Raw genomic sequence first — 25569 nt, forward strand, 5'->3', positions numbered from 1 at the left:
CCATGACCCATAGACACCGTGAACTTTTGCAGCAACACTATTTTCCTGGTCCTCCTCAAAGTTGTGCTTTGGGCTCCTAGTAGCCCCAGCCTTGAGCACCTCCTGCACCGAAGATTGTTGGCCTCCACTCCACGAGTGACCCGTGGGCCAGCTTCAAGTGCGATCGTTTGAGGCTCCTTTGCGATCACTAGCCCATTGGCTAGCAGGTCTCCACGAAGGGGACTCCTTTTCTGATTGGGCTTACCTGGTTGCTCCAGACATGCCCTGACTTACCTTCGCTGGGTGAGTCCCTCAGACGTTTGCTTGTCTGCACCGCAGTCCTTTCTCTGATTTCCAGTGACTTGCCGTTGCCAAGGCTTGTTGGGTCCTTTCTGGTCGCCGACACTGCAGCACTCGACAGACTTCGTGGGACAGCTCGAATCCGGCTTGTGGACTTCGTCGATGCCTCCTGGGCCTCGTGGCTGAAGACACTCACCAACTCACCTGAAGCACCCGACATCTGTGGGCATTGGTCCATCCTGCCCTTGGTCACTGGCTAGTGACCCAGACTCTGTCCCCTCTGCTTTCAGGTTCCTTAAATCCTAGATCCAGGCTTGGATCTCTTCGGACACTTCTCCTCTTCAGGGCAGCAGCAGTTCTTTGCAGGCTTTCATTGAAATCGACGACGCGACCCGACACCAAAAGACACCTATGCACCCGGCTTCCCTGGGTGAGGTAACTAGAGTACTCCGGTGCTCTTGTGGGTGCTAGCCCTAGAACTTCTTAAGTCCAAAAGGGTTTGGTCCAGACCCGAATAGAAGTGTCCCTAATCTTTAAATTTCCAACCGCGACATTGCCCATAGAAGATAATAGGAACCCGCGGTTGTGTTTTCACACTTCATACAGCTCCCGTGGGTCCCCTGTGTGACTACCTTGGGTGGTTCCTTGGGGTCTCAGCAATTCTAGAGGCAATAGGCCTAGTGCCTATTCCAGTCATGGTTCTTATACCACTTTTTTGGTATATGGTTTGGTACGCCCCTAGGGCCCAAACATGTATTTGTGCTTTTACTGATGCTTGATCACTTGTAACTAAAGTACTTCGAACTCCAGTCTCATAAAGAGACTAGAGGGGTGTGTGTTAACCTACATACATATATTTTAAATATATACCTGGTGTGGTTGTCCTTTCATTTGATCATTCAAGAGATTATAGACTGGTAAAACAAGCTGCTTTACATTCCTTCAAGACTTAGCCTGAAGGCTTCTCTCCATAGCTACCACTAGGATAGCTTTAATATAAGGTTGTCTTTAACCATTCACCATAAGGGGTTGTTTGGACTGATACAAGGTGCCCACTAGAACTAGTTGACAGCATATATCAGGCCACCTTCTCACACAGCTTCACTAGTGTTCAACTGTGATGAGTGCTGATTAAAATTACAAATCGTGTGCCTCAATGAGCATTGTCCGTACACAGGTTGGACTGACTGACGCATTGCACTTGTGGGTGAGTCCTTATTGACATCTCCACCTCGGTGAGCCAGAAATTGTGGTTGGGATAGTTGCTGGTAACATGTGCTCTTATGTATCATCAGCAATGTGACTATAGTGTCCAACTCCTTGCCATGTGGATCAATGTGATCCATCACTACAGGCTGTGTCCACACAGATGTGTGTGAATAGGTCATGCGAAGAGATGTACTGTGGCCACATGCGATGGGGGACACTACTTCAGGGCTGCTACCGAATTTGACATTTTTACACACAGCCCTATTTAATACATGGATGTGGGGCTACATTGGGGGTTGCAAGATTGTTGTTCATGAGGCCACAGCTAGTTCACACCTTCACAGTCATCTAATTGGCCATGTGGGTCAGGGTCAAACATGCACATTGATGTCATTTCCCAGGGTGTACATTTTTGTGCAATCAATGTCCCTACATTCATCCATACTGTTATACTTGATTGAACATAGACATGACACATCTGTGTAATTTGGAGTGTCATAGCTGGAGCAGTACATGGCCATATAAAGCCCATATTACATGGTTGCCCAGTGGAGGGCCAACCAGAGTCCTTTGGAAAATGACAAGTTACTTGGAAGAGGAAGAGTTTAGTCTGCAGCCTGATTGCTGTGTCATTGGTAACCAGAGCAGATATGGCAGTCCATGTCGGGGTCCAGGTGAATGTCGCAGGGTGTTTCAGGGGACAGTGGAATGTGTTGTTCCAGGGCATGATGCAGAGGGCTGAACCAGGCAGGAACAGGCTATATGGCGGGGATGAATGCTACAACCTCCTTTCTCACACAGTCATTACCATCCACATCTTACTCCTCAGATATGTCTTCTGTGTCCGGTGTGTCAGGTGTGTGTGGTGGTGTTATGGCTGCATCACTGGGTGCCACTGACACATCAGGGTGCGGAGGTATAATGGCCGCATCACTGTGTGCCATTGACACATCAGGGGGCGGAGATGTGTGTATTGAAGTTCCTGCAGCAGTCATCTGGGACAGGCTCTGTGGCAGCAATGGCAAGATGAGAATCTGCAAGGCATGGAATATACCAGCTACATCTCGCTGGTGTTCAGCCGTGGCAGCCATTCTTCCAGCCTGCATCCGCTCCATGTTCTCCATTGTCCTCCGCAGCTGTGCCAACTCTGTGCTGTCCTCGCTGGAGCCTGTCTGACTAGACAGTTCTTGTATCCGAGTAATGTCTCCAGCGAGGTCAGCCAAGAATTGTTGTAGAGCATGGAACAGACTGTGGGTGTCCGTTAGGGACTGTGTGTGGTTCCTGATGGGACTTATACACCCACGTATGCCATCCAGTTTGGCTGTATGAGGTCAAAACCCACCCGCACCTGTTCAGCCAGCTCATTATGGCATTCTAACACACAGCATTGGAATGCCATGTGTCTTTCCGTGAGGTGGTGGGAACCTGCCGTGGTGGTGTGTGCTTCCTGTTGTGTGGTCTGTGCAGGGGGTGGGCTCACCTCGATGCAGCTGGGCTGCCCTGCTCCTGGAGGTGGGGTGCGGAGGCTGTCCATGAGCCGTTGGAGGGTGTTGGAGCAGACGGTCAGGGGGTCCTCTTCATCATCAGTGAAGAGATGTCTGGTTTGCTCAGCAGGAGGTGTTGATTGTCCCTCTGCAATGTAAAGGGGTGATGCAGGTTAACAGTGTGTTCCATGTATGTTGACGCATTGTGCATGTTTCCAGACAGACAGCATGACAATGTACATTGTGACTGTTTTGGTGGAGCTGGCTATTTGATGGGAGACAGTGGATATTTCGAATACATGACTGATGTTAGGTTTTACTCGTACATTATCACCTCACAGTTTCCTCCTATGCCAAATGTGATTGGCCAGTTTCTATGCAGAAGCAGCACCAGTTGTGTCCTCTGTCCTGTAGTGAAAGTGTTGCACTTTGTACCACATTGTCGTCAATGTTGATGTGCTGTGATTGCTATGTGTGTGTGCTGCATTGTGGGAGAGTTACCCCTGCAGCTTTGATTTAGCGGCCCCTTATCCCTTTGAGGCGGTGTGCCTTTGACTTGTGTGACACCCCCGCGCCGCACGGCCACCAGCTGCTGCGTGTGCCCCTTGCATCCCTGTGCCTCGCTGCTGCCTCGTTCCTGATTGCCGCCGCTGCGGTTGTTTTGCCCTTTGTTTTCACGTGAATTTGTGCCTGCTTGTCATTAACCCGTTTTTTCCCTTGTTTTGACGAATCTTTGTGCCTGTTTTGTTTGAATTTCGTTTTCCCCGTGTTTTGCCTTCCTTCCTTGTTGCCCGCCGCCCTCCGCCCTCCCTTCCCGCCAAACGCCGCTTTTCCCCGCCCTTTTTTGTATTCTGTACCCTCCCCGCTCCCGCCTCCCAGCTGCTCCGCCCACCCGCGCACTTCGCCTTAAATGGCGACCGTGCGACGCAGGTGAGTGTGACCCACTTGTGGGACACCCCCGCGCCGCACGGCCACCAGCTGCTGCGTGTGCCCCTTGCATCCCTGTGCCTCGCTGCTGCCTCGTTCCTGATTGCCGCCGCTGCGGTTGTTTTGCCCTTTGTTTTCACGTGAATTTGTGCCTGCTTGTCATTAACCCGTTTTTTCCCTTGTTTTGACGAATCTTTGTGCCTGTTTTGTTTGAATTTCGTTTTCCCCGTGTTTTGCCTTCCTTCCTTGTTGCCCGCCGCCCTCCGCCCTCCCTTCCCGCCAAACGCCGCTTTTCCCCGCCCTTTTTTGTATTCTGTACCCTCCCCGCTCCCGCCTCCCAGCTGCTCCGCCCACCCGCGCACTTCGCCTTAAATGGCGACCGTGCGAACGCGCAGCGTTGACGCGCAGCGGGCGCGCCGATTGTGCGCCGAAGGCGCGCCAAAGGTAAGCCCGTCTGCGCCCGTCCGCGCCTGGACCGCGCCCAGCGCCAGGAACCCTGAACCCCGACGTTCCCGACCGACCCGCCGGACGTACGCCGCCGCCACCACCCTCACCGCTCTCAACACCGGCCGACTTCCAGACTGCCACCAAGCCACTCCACGACGTACCCACGGACCTTTCAGCTGCCACGCCTGCAAGTTCACCTGCACCCGGACCTGCCTCGCACCAGCACCCACCAAGTCGAACGCCAGCAGCACCCACCTCAAGTGCATCCTGATCAACACCCGCTCCGTCCACAGACACGCCATCGAACTCTGGAACCTTCTAGACGCCACAGCCCCTGACGTTGCCTTCCTCACGGAGACCTGGATGAACGCATCCTCAGCTCCCGACATCGCCATCGCCATCCCAGAGGGCTACAAGATCGTCCGGAGGGACCGCAACGCCAACCAGATGGGAGGAGGCATCGCCATCATCCACAGGAACACCATCCGTCTCACGACCAGCACCGACGACACCCTGACAACCGCCGAACACCTGCATTTCCAGATCCACACCAACCCGAACACCACCCTCAGAGGCACCCTGATCTACCGACCCCCGGGACCACGCACACAATTCAGCGAGGACATCGCCGACTTCGTCAGCCCGCATGCCCTCCCCTCCGCTGACTACATCCTCCTGGGAGACCTCAACTTCCATCTGGAAAACAACAACGACCGCAACACCACCACCCTGCTCGACAACCTCGCCAACCTTGGACTCAAGCAACTGGTGTCCACCCCCACCCACCTCGCCGGACACACACTCGACGCAGTCTTCTCTTCCAGCACAGACATCGAGTTCAGCCACGCCACAGAGCTTCAATGGACGGACCACAGCTGCGTCCACTTCACTTTCAAGAGAACGACGACCCACCACCACCAGCAACAGGCCGCCCACAGAAGCTGGAACAAGATCACAGCAGACCAGCTCGCCACCTCCCTGAGTCAGCACCCCCCTGCCAGCTCAGCGAACCCCAGCCAGGCCGCCGACAACCTCACGAAGTGGATCAGCAACTGCGCGGACGAACTCGCCCCTCTGAGGACCCCGCCTAGCAGACCCGGCAGCAAGAAGGCCCCATGGTTCACCGACGAACTCAAGAGCTCCAAGAAGAACTGCCGAGCCCTCGAGAAAGTCTGGAGAAGGGAACCGACACCGGACAACAGGACCTCCTACAAACTGGCCACCCGGAAACACCACCAGCTGATCCGCGCCGCCAAGAAAACAGCATTTAAGGACCGGTTGGACAACAACGCACACAACTGCAAGGAACTCTTTAACATCGTGAAAGAACTTTCCAACCCCAGCGCAGGAAACAACGACATCACCCCATCGCAAGACCTCTGCAACTCCCTCGCTTCATACTTCCACAACAAGATCACGGACATACACAGCAGCTTCAACAACCAACCAACGCACACCGCGACCGAACAACCACCCCCCACCACCATCCTTCACGCCTGGACCCCGATCAGCACCGAAGACACCATCCGCACAATGAACTCCATCCACTCCGGATCACCGACCGACCCTTGCCCTCACCACGTCTTCAACAAGGCCGACGCTGTCATCGCACCCCACCTGCGAGACATCATCAACACATCCTTCGACACCACCATCTTCCCGGAGAGCTGGAAGCACGCCGAACTCAGCGCTCTACTCAAGAAACCAACAGCGGACCCCACCGACCTCAAGAATTACCGCCCCATCTCGCTTCTCCCGTTTCCAGCCAAAGTCATCGAGAAGACCGTCAACAAGCAGATGGCCGCCTTCCTCGAGACGAACGGATCCCTCGACCCCTCACAGGCTTCCGAGCCAACCACAGCACCGAGACCGCCCTCATCGCCGCCACCGATGACATCCGAGCCCTGATGGACAATGGAGAAACAGCGGCCCTCATCCTCCTGGACCTCTCCGCGGCATTCGACACTGTCTGCCACCGCACCCTAGTACAGCGCCTCAGCAACGTCGGAATCCAGGACAAGGCGCTGGAATGGATCATCTCCTTCCTCGACGGAAGAACACAGAGAGTCCGCCTACCACCATACAAGTCAGAGGCCTCCGAAGTCATCTGCGGCGTCCCCCAAGGATCATCTCTGAGTCCCACCCTCTTCAACGTCTACATGAGCCCCCTCGCGGCCATCGTACGCAAACACAACCTCAGCATAATCTCCTACGCCGACGACACCCAGCTGATCCTCTCCCTGACCAACAACCCCGCCGCCGCCAGAGCCAACCTGCACGACGGGATGAAAGAGGTAGCCGAGTGGATGACGATCAGCCGCCTGAAACTGAACTCGGACAAGACGGAGATCCTCATCCTGGGCTCCTCACCCTCCGCCTGGGACGACTCCTGGTGACCTCCCGCCCTGGGCACCGCACCCAAACCGACAGACCACGCACGCAACCTGGGCTTCGTCCTGGACTCCTCCCTCTCCATGACCAGGCAAGTTAACAATGTCTCCTCGACGTGCTTCAACATCCTACGCATGCTACGGAAGATCTTCTGGTGGATCCCCACCGAGACCAGGAAGACCGTCACCCAGGCCCTCGTCACCAGCCGTCTGGACTACGGCAACGCCCTCTACGCCGGTACCACCGCCAAGCTCCAGAAGAGACTCCAGCGGATCCAGAACGCCTCAGCCAGACTCATCCTCGACATCCCACGAACCAGCCACATCTCCGGACCTCTGAGAGACCTTCACTGGCTCCCCGTCAACAAAAGAATCACCTTCCGCCTCCTCACCCACGCACACAAAGCTCTACACGACCGAGGCCCGAGTTACCTCAACAGCCGAGTCAACTTCTACGCCCCCAAACGCCACCTCCGCTCAGCCAACCACGCCCTCGCCGCCGTCCCCCGCATCCGAAGAGCTACTACAGGAGGAAGGTCCTTCTCCTACCTGGCCGCCAAGACCTGGAACTCCCTCCCCCCCGACCTGCGCCTGACCCAAGACCACCTCTCCTTCAGGAAGAAGCTGAAGACCTGGCTGTTCGAGCAGTAGCGGCACCCCCCCCCCCCCCAGCGCCTTGAGACCCTACGGGTATGTAGCGCGCTCTACAAGTGTCATTGATTGATTGATTGATTGAGTGTGCTTTTACGGTGCTGAGATGTTGGCAACTTGGATCATTTGTGCTCTTGGACGGTTTTTGTGCTCTTGTGCATAGTTTCTCTGCAGATGTGTTGTTGGCGTCAGGGGTTGTATGTGCATGTGGATGTGTAAGAGTGTGCCCTGAGACTTTGAGGATGTCATCCACACTGGGCCACCTCAGTGTCGTTTCGTGCACCATGTCATGTATTTTGACTGCTGCCATGCAATCGGTCATGTAGTATCACTTGCATTGTCAGTGTGACTCACAGAGCCGCTGCTTTGCTGGATTCAGCACATGTGCATGGGTAGGTTGTGGGATTGGTGATAGGGAGGGGGGCCATTTGTGCACATAGTGGTTCGGGGCCTACTTGGTGTTTCTATATGTGCTGCAGTGTGCGAAGGGTTTGAGGGATATGTTCCACAATCATTGTGGATGTGCAGTGTGCTACACATAATTGTGCATGTGTGCCATTGTGCCCATCTCTCCCCGCCCCCCCAGTCCCTGGTCATTACTCACCCTGTTGCTGTTGGGTCAGGTCATATCGAGCTGTGTCTGGACTCCCAAGTCCTTGCCCCGTCTCCACACTGATGACTGTGGCCACCATTTCCTCCAGCTCATCCAGCTCCTACTGTGGCGCAGTACTCCCACCTCCAGTCGCCATTGCTGCCTTCCTGTTGGCAGCGAGTTTCTGCTTGGTTTGGCTTTTCACATCATGCCAGTGCCTCTTGACCTCCTCTATTGACCTCCTCAACACTCCGACTGCATTCCCGTTGTTCACAATGGACTGCCATATTTCCATTTGTGTTGCCAATGACACAGTGGAGGTGACGAACAGTTGTTGGGAGTTTTCCTCTGTGACGATATTCCGGTTTTCCTGCGTACTGAACCCCGTCTTCCTCTTCCTCTTCTCCTTGACCTTCCCTGGACATGGGGTTCCTGGCTGGTCCTCTGTGGGGCTTGTGGGGTTCGAGTCGTCCTCTGCCCTTGGTCTGGGTGCGTCTATGGTGCTACGCAGTTTATTTTGGTTTAGTTGTGGGTTTTTTGTTGCTTTTATAGTGCATTTTCCAGCATGACGCGTGGGAATTGCAGGCCTGTTGCTGGTTGCCGATGATTTTTGTATCGCGATTTGGGGCTTTGCAACTTTTTTCGCGTTTCTCATTTTTTCGGCATCACATTAATTTTTGTGCGTCATTTGGCGCGTTATCGTGTGACTATCTCATGGTGCCGCCGGGTTGGGAATACAACGTTAACACGGTGTTATTTTGTCGCAATACACTGCGATGTGCAGAGTTGCATTAAGCTAATTTTCCGATAATTATCACACGTTCTTGAGAACATCCCTCTGTGAATATAAGAGCATCTAGACAAGACAAGGTCCTTGTGCCATTGATGAATGGATGATGATCAATCATCATTTGATATATGGTCCAAAGCCCTGGAGGTGCCACCAGCAGCATTAAGGAAAGTAAGAAACCTTGGAGTGATCATGGACTCAGACCTATCCTTGACCTCACATGTTGAATAAAAATCACAAGGAGCACCTCTTACACGTCAGGCACTACAGGCCATTCAAATCCTTGTAATGCCATGGGCTGACTTTGCAAATAGTTTGTATTGAGGCACAATCTTCTCACTACTTCCAAAACTAAGTAACTAACTGAGGATCCAAAGTGAAGCAACAAGTCTACTAGTGCTACTGCTAAAGTAAAGAGAACTTACCACCATTGCGTCAAGCACTAAACTGGAAGTCGATAGTCAGGCACTCTGCATTCAGGGCACCACGCTCACTCCTCAATGGCACCAGCTGGCAAACAGGCATGCTCCTACAAAACGGAGCGCTCTTCCTTGCAGATTAGCCTCTGCAATATTTATGTAGACAAAAAGAAGCAGATAACGAGATCGTTGATGTCTCTGAGACCTCAGGGAGAACAGGGGGCAAGCAGGCAAGCCCTTTGAGTCACTCTGGGCTTAGGTCTTGGTTCTTGAGCAGGGCAGAGGTCAGCAGGCAGCAGGGCAGTTCAGCAAACCAGGAAAAGCTGTTCCTCAGAACAGACATGCACAGCAGAGTGCAATCCTTCAGCAGAGCAGCCTTTACTTCAGCAGAGTTCTTTTCCAGGTCCATTAGTGTACTACTTTGATAGGGCCACAATTGCCGTTGATGTATGAAGTGACATCAAAGGAACTCTCTAAAGGTGGAGGTGATGGCGTTGACCTGTCGGTTCATGGAGAGGGAGGAGTCGAATGCGATGCCGAGGTTTCGGGCTTGGTCCATGGGGGTGGAGGGGTGCCAAGGGCGGTGGGTCACCAGGTGTTGTCTCATGCAGAGGGGGAGGGTCCGAGGATGAGGACCTCTGTCTTCTCCGAAGTGAGCTTCAGGCAGCTGCTGCTCATCCAGGATGCAACGTCTTTCATTCCTTCATGGAAGTTGAGTCTGGTGGTAATGGGTTCTAGGGGTGGGCGGAATTTGCGAAATCCACTTTCGGAAATGATCAATTATTGCAAACACGCGGAAATATCGCGAAGATGCGGAAGTTTTTTTCCCGCATGTTCGCGAGATTTTCTGCATGGTTGCGGCTCGCCAACTTACCCATGTGGTTGCTCGCGGACGCGGCCATCTTGTTTTCAGTTGTCTCGCGGTGCATGATCGCGAGAAGAAAGACGTGATCGCGCGACGCATGATGTCACTGAGGGCACAAACTGTCGCGAGACAGCGCAAATGGCTAAAAACAATACAACATCTCGTGGAGAACGCGACCGGATCAAGAAAACTTGTCGGCGAACGCAGGGATTCAGGTAAGGCGATCGCATGCGCGCGAGAATGTATTATTTTACAGCGCGAGCAAGAACCAAATTATCGCTAAGCTGCGGAATGCGGAAATTGACATTTTCGCGCTTTCCGTGGAAAGCGAAAATGTCAAATTATCGCAATTTCCGTGAACGGAACGAAATTTTCGCCCAGGCCTAATGGGTTCCTTGGTGAGGGAGAGGGTGAGCTGGGTGTCGTCTGCGTAGGATACTATGCTGAGTCTGTGCTGTCTGACGATGGTGGCGAGGGGATTCTCGAGATGTTGCAGAGCGTGGGTCTGAGCAACGATCCTTGGGGTACTCCGCAGTTGATTTCTGTGGGTTTTTGAGAGGAAGGGCAGCAGTTTGATTCTTTGGGTTCTGCCGGTGAGGAAGGAGTGGAGCCAGTCGAGAGTGGTTCCCTGTATGCCGGCGTTGTGGAGTCTGGCAGTGAGTGTGCGGTGGGAGATGGTGTCAACCATTGCATAGAGGTCGAGCAGGATCAGGGCTGTGGTGTGTCCTTGGTCGGGGAGGGAGCAGATGTCGTCTGTGGCGGCGAGTAGAGCGGTCTCTGTGCTGTGGTTGCTGCATAATCAGGATAGGGAGGGGTCGAGGATGGAGTTTTCTTCGATGAATTTTGTTAGTTGAGAGTTGACGGTCTTCTCCGTGACTTTGGCCGCGAAGGGGAGGAGGGAGATGGGCCGGTAGTTCTTGAGCACGTGGATTCTGGTGCGGGCTTCTTGAGTAGGGGTTTGACCACTGTGCGTTTCCAATCGTCAGGAAAGATGCCAGTTTCTAAGGTGTCATTAATGGAGTGTCACAGTACCGGAGCGATGGTGGCAGCAGCTCTGTAGAAGATGTGCGGGGGCAGGGGTCCATGAGGGCTCCTGAGTGGATGCCTTTCATGGTCGATGCAGTGTCTTCGGTGGTGACTGGGGTCCAGTAGGAGGCAGTGGGCTGGCTGGCGTTGCTGGAGGAGATAGTAGTTTCAGAGTCAGGTGTCTGGTTGTCAAATTTGCCATAGAGGCCATTAATTTTCAGATGGAAGTAAGAGCTGAGTTTGTTGCAGAGGTCCTGGGAGGGGGTGATGTCTGTGGATTCGCTGAGGGGTTCGGTGAATTCCTGGATGACGCTGAAGAGTTCCTTGGAGTTGCTGGAGTTTGCGAGGATCTTGTTCTGGATGAAGATCCTTTTGGTGGATCTGATACGCTGGTGTTATTCCGTCATGTCGGTCTTGTAGGCGATGTGATCTGAGGTTTTGCTGTTTCTCCAATTCTTCTTGAAACGTCTGGAGGTGCAGCTGGAGTCTTGGAGGTCGCAGTGAACCAGGCGGCCTTCCTGGAGCGCTGTTTTTCAGGGTTGCGTATGGGTGCGAGCTTGTCTGCACAGTTGGTGATCCATCTGTGGAGTTCTTTGGCTGCGAGGTTGGCGTCGGTTGAGGTGGTGGGGGCATCCCGGTTGAGGATGGAGTTGAGTTGCTCCTTAGTGACTTTGCTCCAGTTTCTTCGTGGAGGGCGGAGTGCCGGTTTGGGAGACGTGGGTTTGTTGATGAAGAAGTTCACGCAGTGGTGGTCTGTCCATGGTGGTTGCGTGGTGTGGCTGAAGCGGATGTTGTTCCCACCTGCTCAAATAGGGTCAAGGGTGTGTCCTGCCTTGTGGGTAGGGGCGTGACAAGCTGTTTCAGGCCGATGTTGGAGAGGTTGTCCAGGAGTGTTGCGGAGTTGGGGTCACAGGGGTTGTCGAGGTGGAAGTTCAGGTCTTCGATGAGCATGTAGTCCATGGAGGTGATGGCGTGGGGTGAGATGAGGTCGGTGATGGTTGTGGTGAACGAAGCGCAAGGTCCTGGGGGTCTGTATGTGAGGGTGCCGTGCAGCATGGTTCTAGGGCTGGTCTGGATCTGGAAGTGGAGGTGTTCTGTAGTGGAGGAGCGGTTGCTCATGGTGGGGGTGGAGAGTCGGCGGGAGCTCTTGTGTGCGATGGCGAGTTCTCCTCCTGGGCGGTTGGGGCGGTCCTTCCTCTGAATCTTGTATCCGTCAGGAATGGGGGTGGCGATGTCGGGGGCAGAGGAGGCGTTGATCTAGGTTTCTGTGAAGAAGGCGATGTCTGGCGAGAGTGTTGAGGAGGTCCCAGATCGCTATGGTGTGTTTGTGCAAGGGGCGCATGTTGAGGACGATGCACTTCAGGGCTACCGGGGTGTTGACGTCCGACAAGGGGGCGGTGACCGCGGTGTTGCGGTGGGTGGTGATGGTCTGGTGGCAGCGACAGCAGGAGAACTGGCCATGGGTGGTGTTCGGCATGGACAGCTGGCAGTTGTCATTCCTTCCGGGGTTGAGTGCAAGGAGGGCAACCGAGTCGTAGCGGTGGATGGTTGGAGGTTCAGGGTCCTTGGCGCTGGTCACTGTCGGATCACGGACGGGCGCAGATGGGCTTGCGTTTGGCGCACCTTCGGTGAGCCAGTGGTGCTCAGGCGCCAATAATTAGGGCAGGGGGGAGGGAGTCGCAGCTTGATTAAATCCATCATCGTTCTCTAGCTCACTTCGCCACCCCAGTTCAGAGTTTAGACTATAATCAGTGCGGGGTGGACCAATGTTTTGACTGTAACCAGTTCCGACTCAATCACATTTTCAGCTGTAACCAATGCACTGGATCACAGTTCTGGCTGACTGCAATCAGTGCAGACTGAATCACAGTTTCGACTGTAACCAGTGCAGGGTGGATCACAGTTTTGTCTGACTGTAATCAATGCAGACTGGATCACAGTTTAGACTGTAATCTGTGCAGACTGGAGTATTGTTTAGAGTGTAAACAGTGCAGGCTGGATTAAAGTTCCATTGGACTGTTATCAGTGCAGACTGGATCACAGTTTGATTGTAAATAATGCAGGGTGGATCACAGTTTTGACTGTGATCAGTGCAGGCTAGATCAGACTTTAGACTGTAATCAGTTCACACTGGATCAGTACCAGATGGATCAGAGTTTGGTTGACTGTATAAAGTGCAGGCTGGTACCCTGTTTTGACTGTGATCAGTGCAGGATGGGTCAAAGTTTCAACTGTAATCAATGCAGGTTGGATCACAGTATAGACTGTAATTAGTGCAGGCTGGAAAAGAGTTTAGACAGTAATCAGTGCAGTCTGGATCAGAATTTAGACTGTAATCAGTGCATGATGGAACAGAGTTTAGACTGAAATCGGTGCAGCATGGATCACAGCTTTAAATGTAATCAATGCAGGATGGATCACAGCTTTAAATGTAATCAGTGCAGAATGGATCACAGCTTTAAACGTAATCAGTGCAGGATGGATCACAGTGTTGACTGTAATCAGTGCAGGATGAATCACAGTGTTGACTGTAATCAGTGCAGGTGTTGACTGTAATCAGTGCATGAAGGATCACATTATTGACTGTAATCAGTGTAGGTGTTGACTGTAATCAGTGCAGGAAGGATCACATTATTGACTGTAATCAGTGCAGGTGTTGACTGTAATCAGTGCAGGATGAATCACAGTGTTGAATATAATCAGTGCAGGATGGATCACAATGTTGACTGTAATCAGTGCAGGTGTTGTCTGTAATCAATGCAGGAAGGATCACAGTTTTGACTGTAATCAGCGCAGGTGTTGACTGTAATAAGTGCAGGATGGAGCATAGTGTTGACTGTAATCAGTGCAGGATGGAGCATAGTGTTGACTGTAATCAGTGCAGGAAGGATCACATTATTGACTGTAATCAGTGCAGGTGTTGACTGTAATCAGTGTAGGTGTTGACTGTAATTAGTGCAGGATGGAGTATAGTGTTGACTGTAATCAGTACAGGTGTTGACTGTAATTAGTGCAGGAAGGATCACATAATTGACTGTAATCAGTGCAGGTATTGACTGTAATCAGTGCAGGATGGATCACAGTGTTGACTGTAATCAGTGCAGGTGTTGACTGTAATCAGTGCAGGAAGGATCACATTATTGACTGTAATCAGTGCAGGTGTTGACAGTAATCAGTGCAGGATGGAGAATAGTGTTGACTGTAATCAGTGCAGGATGGATCACAGTGTTGACTGTAATCAGTGCAGGTGTTGACTGTAATCAGTGCAGGCAGGATCACATTATTGACTGTAATCTGTGGAGGTGTTGACTGTAATCAGTGCAGAATGGATCACAGTGTTGACTGTAATCAGTGCAGGTTTTGACTGTAATCAGTGCAGGATGGATTACAGAGTTGACTGTAATCAGTGCATGTGTTGACTGTAATCAGTGCAGGAAGGATCACATTTTTGGCTGTAATCAGTGCAGGTGTTGACTGTAATCAGTGCAGGATGGATCACATTGTTGACTGTAATCAGTGCAGGTGTTGACTGTAATCAGTGCAGGGAGAATCACATTATTGACTGTAATCAGTGCCGGTGTTGACTGTAATCAGTGCAGGATGGAGCACAGTGTTGACTGTAATTAGTGCAGGATGGATCACAGTGTTGACTGTAATCAGTGCAGGGTGGATCACAGTGTTGACTGTAATTAGTGCAGGGTGGATCACAGTGTTGACTGTAATCAGTGCAGGATGGAGCACAGTGTTGACTGTAATCAGTACAGGATGGATCACAGTGTTGACAGTAATCAGTGCAGGTGTTGATTGTAATCAGTGCAGGAAGGATCACATTATTGACTCTAATCAGTGCAGGTGTTGACTGTTATCAGTGCAGGGTGGATCACAGTGTTGACTGTAATCAGTGCAGGCAGGGCCGGACTGGGAACTGAAACCGTCCCTGGCAAAGAACTTGGCTGGCCCTGGTGCAGCGGGGGATCACATTAGTGCCCAAATATCACACACATCACCATTATTTGAGTCTGCCCTGGTAAGCAGTGCAGTGTGGAGGGCACCATACACCCAGGCGCTCCTGTAAAGCATCTCTAGTCTGGCTGGGCACCACCTGATCAGACCGGGATACCATCAGACATGCTCAGTCTGAAAACCATTCACATTCCAACCAAGCCACTCAGTGCCAAAGTGGACAGGTACTCATGAGACACAGAGATGTGCCAACTATGGCTGCCATCCTGGGGGACTTTAATAAAGTCCATCCCCTGGATCCGACCTCATCCCGCACTATAATCATATCCAGGCATCCGCAGCGCCATCTCACAGGGAATGAGTGCAGTGCTGCCCCCTAGGAACATCCCTCCCTTGTCCTCTCTCTGTCCATCTGTCTCCTCCCCAGTGTTGAGTAAATCCAATAGTCGAGAGAGGATTTAAAACGAGATTTAATCCATAGGTAAGAATAAAGGAAGCACCGCTGGTTACACAGCTTCCAGCTCCAGCAGCACTCCAACAACTGTCGCCTCTTGGTTCATGGGACCGATCACATGCTCTATTCTAGAACACTGTGATCGTGCCATGAACCAAGGGTTTATACAATAACATGATCTCGTGCATGCAAGCACGAGATAAACAGAGAAACAGCAGAATATGACATACAACACATCTTCCCCCCTAAAGTAAAATAAACAAAAATTAAAACATTTAATACACAAATCTGTTTCTGATAAATGAAACAAAATCAGCCATCCACCCTGGTTTTTTCCGCTGTCGTTTTCTAGAATCTGCATCACTTTCCTCATCATTGGAAACATTCACAAATTCGGCATTGCTGATAGGACAATTGACAAGATCTTCATCTTCGAAATTGTCAACTGACTTTGTTTCATCCACAGAATTGGAATAAATACTTCTCTCCCCTTTGAGAACAGCAATTCTACTCAAATTCCAAACTTTATTATTAGTAAGTTTGACAGAGTTCTTAAGTACCTCCTTTATTTCAAAAGGACCCATAAATTGGCTCTCACCTTTTTTGACCTTCCAGGGTTTTTTTACTTTAACAAGCATCCCTACATTAACAATAGGATCATGTACAGACCCCCTTTTCTTGTCATACCGTTCTTTATTAACAGCATGATTTTTGATGAGATTATCCTTTACAATCTGAAAATCTAAATTAGACATGGTAGACGGAGCTAACCAATCAGGATTGCATTTGGTTCTTGGAAGTCTACCCCTCATTATTTCAAACGGGGAGTAACCCGTCATAGCATTAATGGAGGTTCTGTACATCCATACAGTTTTTAAAATTTGAAGTTCCCATTTATCATTTCCAATTCCCGTAACTTGGATAGCACTTTTGAGAACCCTATTAAACCTTTCAATGACACCATTACCACTAGGGTTGTACAGAGAAGTGGTACAATGAATTATGCCTACTCTATTGAAATACGCTTTAGCTTTATTAGACAGAAATTGGACACCATTATCCGTAATTAACCGTACTGGTAACCCCTCCTCTGTGAAAATTTCGTCCAGGAACAATAAAACCGCATCAGTGTCTATCTTATCTACAATTTTGACCACAGGCCATTTAGAAAAAACATCAATGGTAGCAAGAACAAATTTAGAGCAAGGACCAACAGGACCCATAATATCCATGGCAATAGTATGTCACGGAAAATCCGGAATGTTGTGTTCACCTAAATTAGGTTTGAGAGTAACCAAAGTCTTGTCAGCATTCGCACAAATAATGCAATTCCTGATAATACGTTCAATAAAAACATCCATGCCTGGCCACCAAAAATTGTTCTTCACTTTTTGCTTGGTCCGGACAATGCCACAATGACCCTCGTGACCATGAGAAACAATATTATGTCTTAACTTGCATGGAGGAATGGCGCGATCACCTCTTTTTAACACGCCATCCACTAAAGAAAGTTCATCCTTGATCTCCCAAAAACCTTTAAGGTCGGAATCGATGTTCTTTTTATTCGGCCAACCTGATAAAATGTACCCCTCCACTTTTTTAAAAATGGGATCACTTTCAATTTCCTTAAACCAAACCTTTCGGTCAATTGGTGAAAGGTCTTCATCATGCACTAAAGCAATATGATAATCATCCCACTCATTGTATGTGCTTTCTTTCAAAGGCAAAGGCATTCTTGATAGAAAGTCAGCCGTAACATTATCTTTTCCAGGAACATACACAATGGTGTAAATAAAATCCTGAAGACGCATAGACATCCGAGCTATGCGTGCTGAAGCTTTCAACATGCCTTCAGTGGTTAAGAGGCGTACTAAAGGTTTATGGTCACTTCTCAGTAAACACTCCTTGCCCCACACAAACACCCTGAAATGTTCAAGCGCCCAGACACACGCTAAAGTTTCTCTTTCGATAGTAGAATATTTCTCTTCAGCAGGTGTGAGTGCCCTGGATGCATGCGCAATGATGTGTTCATTCCCATTTTTTGATTTCTGGGACAGCACCGCACCTAAACCCTTCGAACTAGCGTCTGTAGTGATAATACTAAGGAGCGAAGGATCAAAACCAGAAAGCGCAGTAGCCGTACAAATGGCTTTCTTGACATCATTAAATTCAGTCTCGCAATCTTTACACCACAGAAATTTGCTTTTGTTTTTTATTAATTGTCTTATGTTAAATGTACGACAAGAAAAATTTGGCACATATTTTGAATAAAATTCGGTAAGACCTAAAAAAGATCTAACATCATCCTTGGATTTGGGATGAGGAGCAGATCTAATAGCCTCAACCAAATCATTTTTAGGTTTGACTCCATCCTCACACAATTCATGACCTAGGTAAGTCACCGATTTCACTCCAAATTTACATTTGGAATATCTAATGGTCAAACCATGGTCAGACAGAACTTTGAGTACATTCTCCAGTGCTGACAAATGCAACTGGAAAGTACTACCAAAAACAAGAATGTCATCTTGAAAACAAATTGCATTTTTGCAATTTTTGAGAATATCCTGCATTACACGTTGGAAAATGGCAGCGGCAGACGCCAAACCAAAAGGCATTCTGTTGTACCTGAAACATCCAAAAGGAGTAATAAAAGCTGTGTAGTCTTTGCTATTCTCATTTAACTCAATTTGGTGGTACGCTGCCGATAGGTCAATTGTAGAAAAAAACTTTGCTCCCCCAACGCTACTCAGCATTTCAGAAATGCGTGGTAGAGGAAACTGATCGATAATGATGTTATTGTTCAAATGGCGTAAATCAATACATAACCTAATTTTCCCATTGGCACGTTTGGCAACGACGATGGGCGAAACCCACTCAGAAGACTCAATTCGCTCAATAATGCCATCTCTCACTAAAGATTCTAGCTCTACTTTAACTTCCTCACGGACTGCTAGAGGAATGTTGCGTGCTTTATGAATTCTTGGACATGAATCTTTTTTTTAAACGGATCTCGTGTTTAAAATTATTTAATTTGCCAATATCCGTGCTGAAAACACTGGGAAATTTTTGTAATAAAAGTGCACTAAGGCCATTAGACTCATCAATTACCATGACTGGTTCAGAACTATTGGGGTTAAGAATAATATCTAGCCTGCCCTGATCGAACCAGCTCAAGACAGAAGGTCCTTTTTTAGACACGTATAACTTGGTGGTGCACTCCCTATTTTTGAACCTGAAGATGAGCGTTCTATAACCTAGAATGTCAATTCTTTCACCTGAATAACCCTCTGGACTGATGTCCGTCAACTCCAACGTGCTACCTAGTTTTGGCGCGAATTGCGATTTCCATACATTCTCATTCACAATGGAGTAAGGGGAACCTGAATCTGCATACATCTTGGTATCAACACCCCCAATGACCATATCACACAAAGGTTTTTTCCTGATGACTGAGTTGTCAATATTAAGAATAGGATAATCAGAGTCTTTAATATTAAGAAGGTAAGAACATACCTCACTGTAATCAGAGCTAGGTTCTTCGCCCTCACTATCATCAGTTTGATCAATACACTTTACTTTGTTGTTAACCTTCTTTTTGTTGCAAGCTTTAGAAAAATGACCAATTAAACCACAATTTGAACATTTTTGCTTGATAGCTGGACAAAGTTTGAAATTAGCTAAATGGGTCTTACTTCCACATCTATAACACCTCAAATTATCTTTTTTTTCCTCATTCTTACTCTTAAAAGAACTAGAGGTTTTATTAGATTTAACGTCCTGTTCTTTGAAGCGAGTTTTAGCATTAACTTTAGCGATAGTATCTTTATTGGCATTGCTAGATTCCCCCTTGACCTGTTTTGCGCTTCTGCATGACATTTCAGATTTTCTTACGATGGCTAGAATATTCTCAAGATCCGAATCCCCATTGACCCATAACCTTTCTTGAATAGTATCATTGTTAGCATGCATTACTACCTGGTCTCTAATGAATTCCTCTTGTAAATCGCCAAACTTACAATCCAAAGACAAAGTTTTCAAAATGGAAACGTAACTGTCCACAGATTCATCTGTAAGCTGTTTCCTTTGAAAGAATTTGTACCTTGAAATGCCAACACAAACTTTAGGGGAACAGTAGCGATCAAAATCTGAAATAGCTTTTTCAAAGACATTACCATCACCACTGCTTTCCACTCTGGGTAATTGATTAAACGCTTTGAGTCCTTCAGAACCCAAAGAATGCAAGAAAATGCCTTTTTTTTCTGGAGGTTTCATTTTACCATTGGAATCTAGCGTATCAATATAGTTTATGAAATACGCTTTCCATTCTACCCAAGGCATGCATGGAGAGCTACCAGCTAACCAATAAGGTTGGGGAGGAGCAAGAGTATAACCTTGTGCACACATGTCAAAATTTTACAGAAAGAAAAACAGTAAGTGTAAGCTATAAGTACCGAATAAATAATTGTAAAAGCACAAAAGCAAAACAGATAACGTTCTTATGTCTAAAACACACTTCAAATTGTCAAGGAAATCATTTAAGGGGAACAAGAAAATTGAAGGAATTACCCCTGAAGACTTTGAAATGCAAAGAAGAAGGAAATCTTACATACAAAAAAAATTACCATTTTAAACCACTAGATGGCATAAATGGTTAAACGAAAATCAAACAGAAAATAACATATGTAAAATTCTGTTTCACAAAATACGAACCAAACTGGAACAGACTGAATTCGAAAAGTGTACGATGGTAATCCTTTCGTAAGGGTGAATCAGTCTCCTTAATGATGGTGTATTCTTTTTTTTTTAAAATAAACGAACAATAAAGAATCAGGCAGTCAGAAAGAAGAAATCCGTGGGCTGTTGAAGTTCTGCCGATCTACGAGTAGCGTGGCACGTGACTCACGACGCATACGCCATCACCGTGGTTACGTAGTCAGCGCTGGAAGAAGAAAAGAACTCTGGACGGAAGAACGACGATGGAGCTTCTGGAGTGAATTCGGTGAGTGGAGCGTTGGTTATGTTTTTAAAACATAACAAATACACAGATGCTAGCTACAAATGTTCCGCATGTCTTAACTAACGATGCTGACATTGTAGGTTCCACAACTCTGTAAAGTACGAAAAGCTCGTCCACCTTTTTTTAAATGTATTTCCCCGCTCCGCGTCAAAATCCGTTCAGACCTGGATACAGCATAAGAGGAAAATGAACTCGAGAGATGAACACTCGATCCGCTCAAATCCCACGAAGTGGCCAGGAACTATGTAAATCCAAACGAGATAGTCAATTAGCTGGAAAGAAGGTATTTAAAAGAAACGATGAAATTCTTGAAAAATATTCCAGCTCGAGGGTTCGAATAAAAGTGCTTCCTTAGGTCGTCGCCAGTTTTGTTGAGTAAATCCAATAGTCGAGAGAGGATTTAAAACGAGATTTAATCCATAGGTAAGAATAAAGGAAGCACCGCTGGTTACACAGCTTCCAGCTCCAGCAGCACTCCAACAACTGTCGCCTCTTGGTTCATGGGACCGATCACATGCTCTATTCTAGAACACTGTGATCGTGCCATGAACCAAGGGTTTATACAATAACATGATCTCGTGCATGCAAGCACGAGATAAACAGAGAAACAGCAGAATATGACATACAACACCCAGCCCCGCAGGCAGGGTCCTGCTGTATAATGCACAGGAGATGGACAGACAACTAAGAAGAAACAAAGGCTTTGGTTTACACCACAAACTCAACTCTGGACCTGCAGAGCACATTATAACTATAAACTATATATAACTCCAATCTGAGAGCGCCTAGCTGTCACTCATCACACTGCTAAGCGCTGCGACTCAGGATTTTAGAAGAGAACCACTCTGGGCAGGTGACACCAAAATGGTTTACCACTGGTACAGCACCACTGGACCCGCACAACCTCCCCCCCCCCCCCCCTCCCCTCGCTCCCCGTGCTGCGCAGCCACAATCAAGGGCGCTGTGTAAATGCTGCAACAACACAATGCCCTACTTTATGCAGCTCCGTCTCTCCTGAACCCCCTGCCTCGGCACAGTGCCCCGCTGCTTTGCTTCTAGGTTCCTGCTGTCCAAGACACATCTATGTGCATCTCTCTCCCTTCCTTGCTTTTCATTATCCATGTGACAGGTTATTAAACATTCCCACCAGCAGAGGGAACCATTGCTCAACAAATCTGACAGCTCTCATTGAATGCTTAAAACCACAACCTGATCTGTTTGTGTTTGGAATTAATAGAACAGATCCCTGCAGGCTCAATATATGGCAATTATTCCGAAAACACAATAACGAATGTAAAGAACCCCCAGCAAAACTTTACTTACAGTCCGATCTGTGCTTGACCCCAAGTGGCTTCACTCAGCCTTTCATCCTCCTAATGTTGATAAAATCATAGTTAGGGCTCCCGGTTTTCCGTTTAAACGGATTTTTACATATAAATACAGACGGAAAATTGTTTTTCCGTTGTCTGTATTTATATTTAGAAACTGCAAAATGCTAGTAAATTTTGCTGCACTGCCGTTCTTCTGCCCCGCCCCTGTTCCTTTTCTTGCTGCCCCAGCCCTTCTCTTGAATTAGTCATCTCCAGGGCTCTGCTGCTCGAGTGAGCTCTGTGCCAGCCCGTCGCCATTTCACAAGGTAAGTGTTACTCTGTGGCCTCAGGGGATAGATTAATGGCGGCCTCACAGCGACCCAGGACACTAACCCTTGAATGCCGCTCCTGACACTGTCTGTGCCGCTGCAGCCTCGGACTCAAGCTAAGGCCCCCCACGCCGTATGTACCGGCAGCACCAGGGGGGGTCGTATCGTTTTTTTGTTTGTTTAGAACATCAATTAATGTTTATTGATGTGACGATTAGTATAACTGCAGCTCAGGGACGGTGCATTGTATTCTGCAAGCTGTGCTTTCAAATAGTCACGATGATGCATTTAATAGTTGTGTTCGTCTGGCCCTTAAAATAACGCTCAGTCCACATCCTGCCTGTTTTGTTCACCATTACTACTTGATCATTAACGCGCATGGCTATTAATGTTTCCTCAGACACTCGGCGTCCAGAGTTCGGGAAATTCACAGGGCCGCTTTGCCATGGAAATACCAGATAGCAGGATTAAGAAAAGACAATTCCATGACCTTTAACTCACCAGATGTTTCCGAGGGGAGGTGCTGGTTGATATTTTTAGAGCTTTTGTTCGGTTCGTTAAAAGTCCGAAGGCCTTGTTTGGTGGTATATTAGTTGTGCAACACACCTGTGAACGACACTTCGTGTGGGATATCGTCCCACCAAAACGGGGCTTAAAAGCTCGAAATTACACCAGTAAATAGTAAGCAACATTGAACGCTGGTTACCACCGGCAGTATTTTTGTCTTTTTTAATGTCAGACAATTTGCCCACAGAAGAAAGGAATGCATGGGCACCACCAGTACAAGCTTTTCGAAAGGCAAAGGGTAGCCATAGCCAGATGGTTGCAGCGCAAGCTTCAGTAACACAGACAAAAAAAATGCAGCAGCGCTTTTACACTCAAACCGCCCCAAAACTTCCCTCTTTCATTTAATCACAAGGCGAATTATATTCACTGTTTGAAGCCATGTCTAAAGTGTTGTATAAATGATTGAATAGTTGGATGGTCAGTCGATCGATGGTGAATACACAGTTGACAACCCCTCTGCTCTTGTGTCCGTGTACAAGCAGTTGCACATGTGTTTTTGAGGACTGAAATAAATGTGGAAAAATACTAGCTGTAGCGTCAGTCATTTGCTTGTGGCAAAAATAAATGCGGATAAATACAGAAAAAATGCCCAAAAAATAAATATGGATAAATACAGACGGAAATAGCAAAAAAATAAATACCATAAAACCGGGAGCCCTAATCATAGTACAAACAACTTGGGTAAGAACAGGCATTTGCTCCCTGTCAACAGTAATAAGAGACCGCAGGGTGAATGTGCGCTGTACAGATACAACGCACAGAATAATACAGCCGGACTGGGGGTGGGGGGGTGGGGTTTTGGGGAGGGGTCAGGCTTGGCTCGAAGAGCCGAGCCGATCCATCACATCGGCTCACGTATGAGGACTTGTCGTTGTGCAGCTCCGCAAGCCTTCTTGCTGCGCTGCCCTACGCCAATGTAAAAGGGCGGGAATGCACTGTATTTATGAAACACAGTGCATTCCCGTCCTTTCCCCCTGCGCTGGTGCATAGCTTGCTGCCTAGTGCCAAGGTAGCCACCCTTGCACCATGGTGCAATGGTGCCTCCATTGCAGGCAGGATTGTTTTTGTGCAGGAAGTGCTACCTTCCTGCACAAACGCAATGCTAAGAGACATTTCTCTCTTCCTACGTGTGCTGCAGCACACATGGAAAGTTGAAAAACCGGGGAGAAATACAAATATTTCTCCTCGTTGCCCCTGCTCTGGGGTGGTGTAAGGTTTTGGCGATGCCCCAGGTTTATGTGATTAAGTAAATCTGGCGCAGCGTCAAGGTGAACGAGGGCTGCGTGGGAAAACCCACCGCAGCACCCATGGCACGCCCCTTCCACACAGAGTAAGGCCAGGCAGCGACTTGAGCTGTGCGCCTTACTCCACATCTATGAGGCCATGAAAAGCCACGCAGGTGGGCGTTGCGTCACCTCATACATACGAGTGAGAGGGTAGCGCCACCAGAGCCTCAAAGAAAGTGACGCTGCGGGGTCACGGCTTACGCTGCAGAACGTCAGAGAAAGTAACGCTCCGGGGGCACAAGACACCCATAAATAAGCCCCTGGATCTGGGATCCATTCCCGTCAATGTTCGACACCCACATGCCTTTTGCAGACTTCTTCCAGGTACATTCTGCCGCCACCTCCAGTGTGAGGGCATGGGCCACAGCACTGGTCCTGCGTCTGTCTCTTCTGAGGCTTCGAAGGGGTGGAGTCGGAGTGGGTTTTTTAAATGGTGTCCATATTCTGTTATCTTCTGAACATCTGCCTGAAGGGTGATTTGTGTGTACATGGAATTGAAACTTTCAGCTGTTTTCAAATTTAAAATAAGGATGCTCCTTGTCTCTAAAGGTTCTCTGCAGCTCATCTTCAAACTCCGAGCTTTGGAAGGCGCTCTCCATACAACAGTCCTCTGTGCCAGGTCAGTCCTCCTGCCTTTGACGAAAAGATTGCGACGCGCAGCGATTGAAGCCCCACAAACAGGGCAGGGCTGCGCACGGCGTCAAAGGAGACTCAGGCGAGCAATGCGCGGTGAGTGAAGCCCCACAAACAGGGCAGGGCTGCGCACGGCGTCAAAGGAGACACAGGCGAGCAATGCGCGGTGAGTGAATTACAGAATCATTCGCTTTCCCCTAAGTGGCCTGAAATTGCGCATAATTACACAGAAGGCAAATCCATAATTTCGGGCTGCATTGTAGCGTGAAATGCGTCCTCGCCTCAAGTGTTGATGCACTGATGTTTCGATCTACTAAAGGAACAGAGGCGCAGACAACAGCCTCTGGCGCGCAGCTGCTGCTGTGCATTCGCAGTGAGTTTTTTCCACAAATGGCGCCTTCGCAATACATTTTCATAGTGAATAGTAGGAAATTACGCAAAGTGGTGTAATGGCGTAATCTCATGACTTCAACAAGCATAGTGTGAAATTCCCGAAATGATGCAATTTATGTTGGCGTAGTCTGAATAGCGCCCAGGCCTAACAGAAATCCCTCTTTTTTCTCCATATTATTGAGAAGATCCTAACACTTCTGTCCTTTGTGCATGGCTTCCTAAAGTTTCTGAAAGAAAGAAAGTTGATACTGAGCGCTGTAGGCCCCATACACGCCAGTGCATAATGTATGATGAGATACAGAGTAGGCCCTCCTTAATGCTGCATCTGCTTTCTGTCCAGCCGGTTCCTTTGGAATATCTTCTGTCGCTACAGAGGACCTCCCACAAGACTGGCCACCATCGAGTCCACAGGAATGGAGCCAGCTCACTTCTCATCCATTCCTCAAAGGCTACACTCTCCAGTCATGGAAGGTTGGGTTTGTCCAGGTCCTTCCATTCATTCAATATGACTTCCATCACATTCTGATGTGTAGCT

The 25569-nt window shown here is 48.7% G+C and overlaps 1 long non-coding RNA gene across 1 annotated transcript in view; it reads right to left on the reverse strand.

The window, feature by feature from the left end:
- The window catches only part of LOC146808785 (uncharacterized), a 91363-nt gene that overhangs the window by 18492 nt on the left and 47302 nt on the right, over window positions 1-25569 (reverse strand). Inside the window, exon 2 of the long non-coding RNA XR_014966261.1 lies at window positions 2969-3120. This is a non-coding gene — a long non-coding RNA (uncharacterized LOC146808785). The remainder of the gene's footprint in view (window positions 1-2968; window positions 3121-25569) is intronic.

The sequence above is a fragment of the Triturus cristatus genome, chromosome 7 (genome assembly GCF_964204655.1).
Source record: "Triturus cristatus chromosome 7, aTriCri1.1, whole genome shotgun sequence".
Taxonomy (NCBI): Eukaryota; Metazoa; Chordata; class Amphibia; order Caudata; family Salamandridae; genus Triturus; species Triturus cristatus.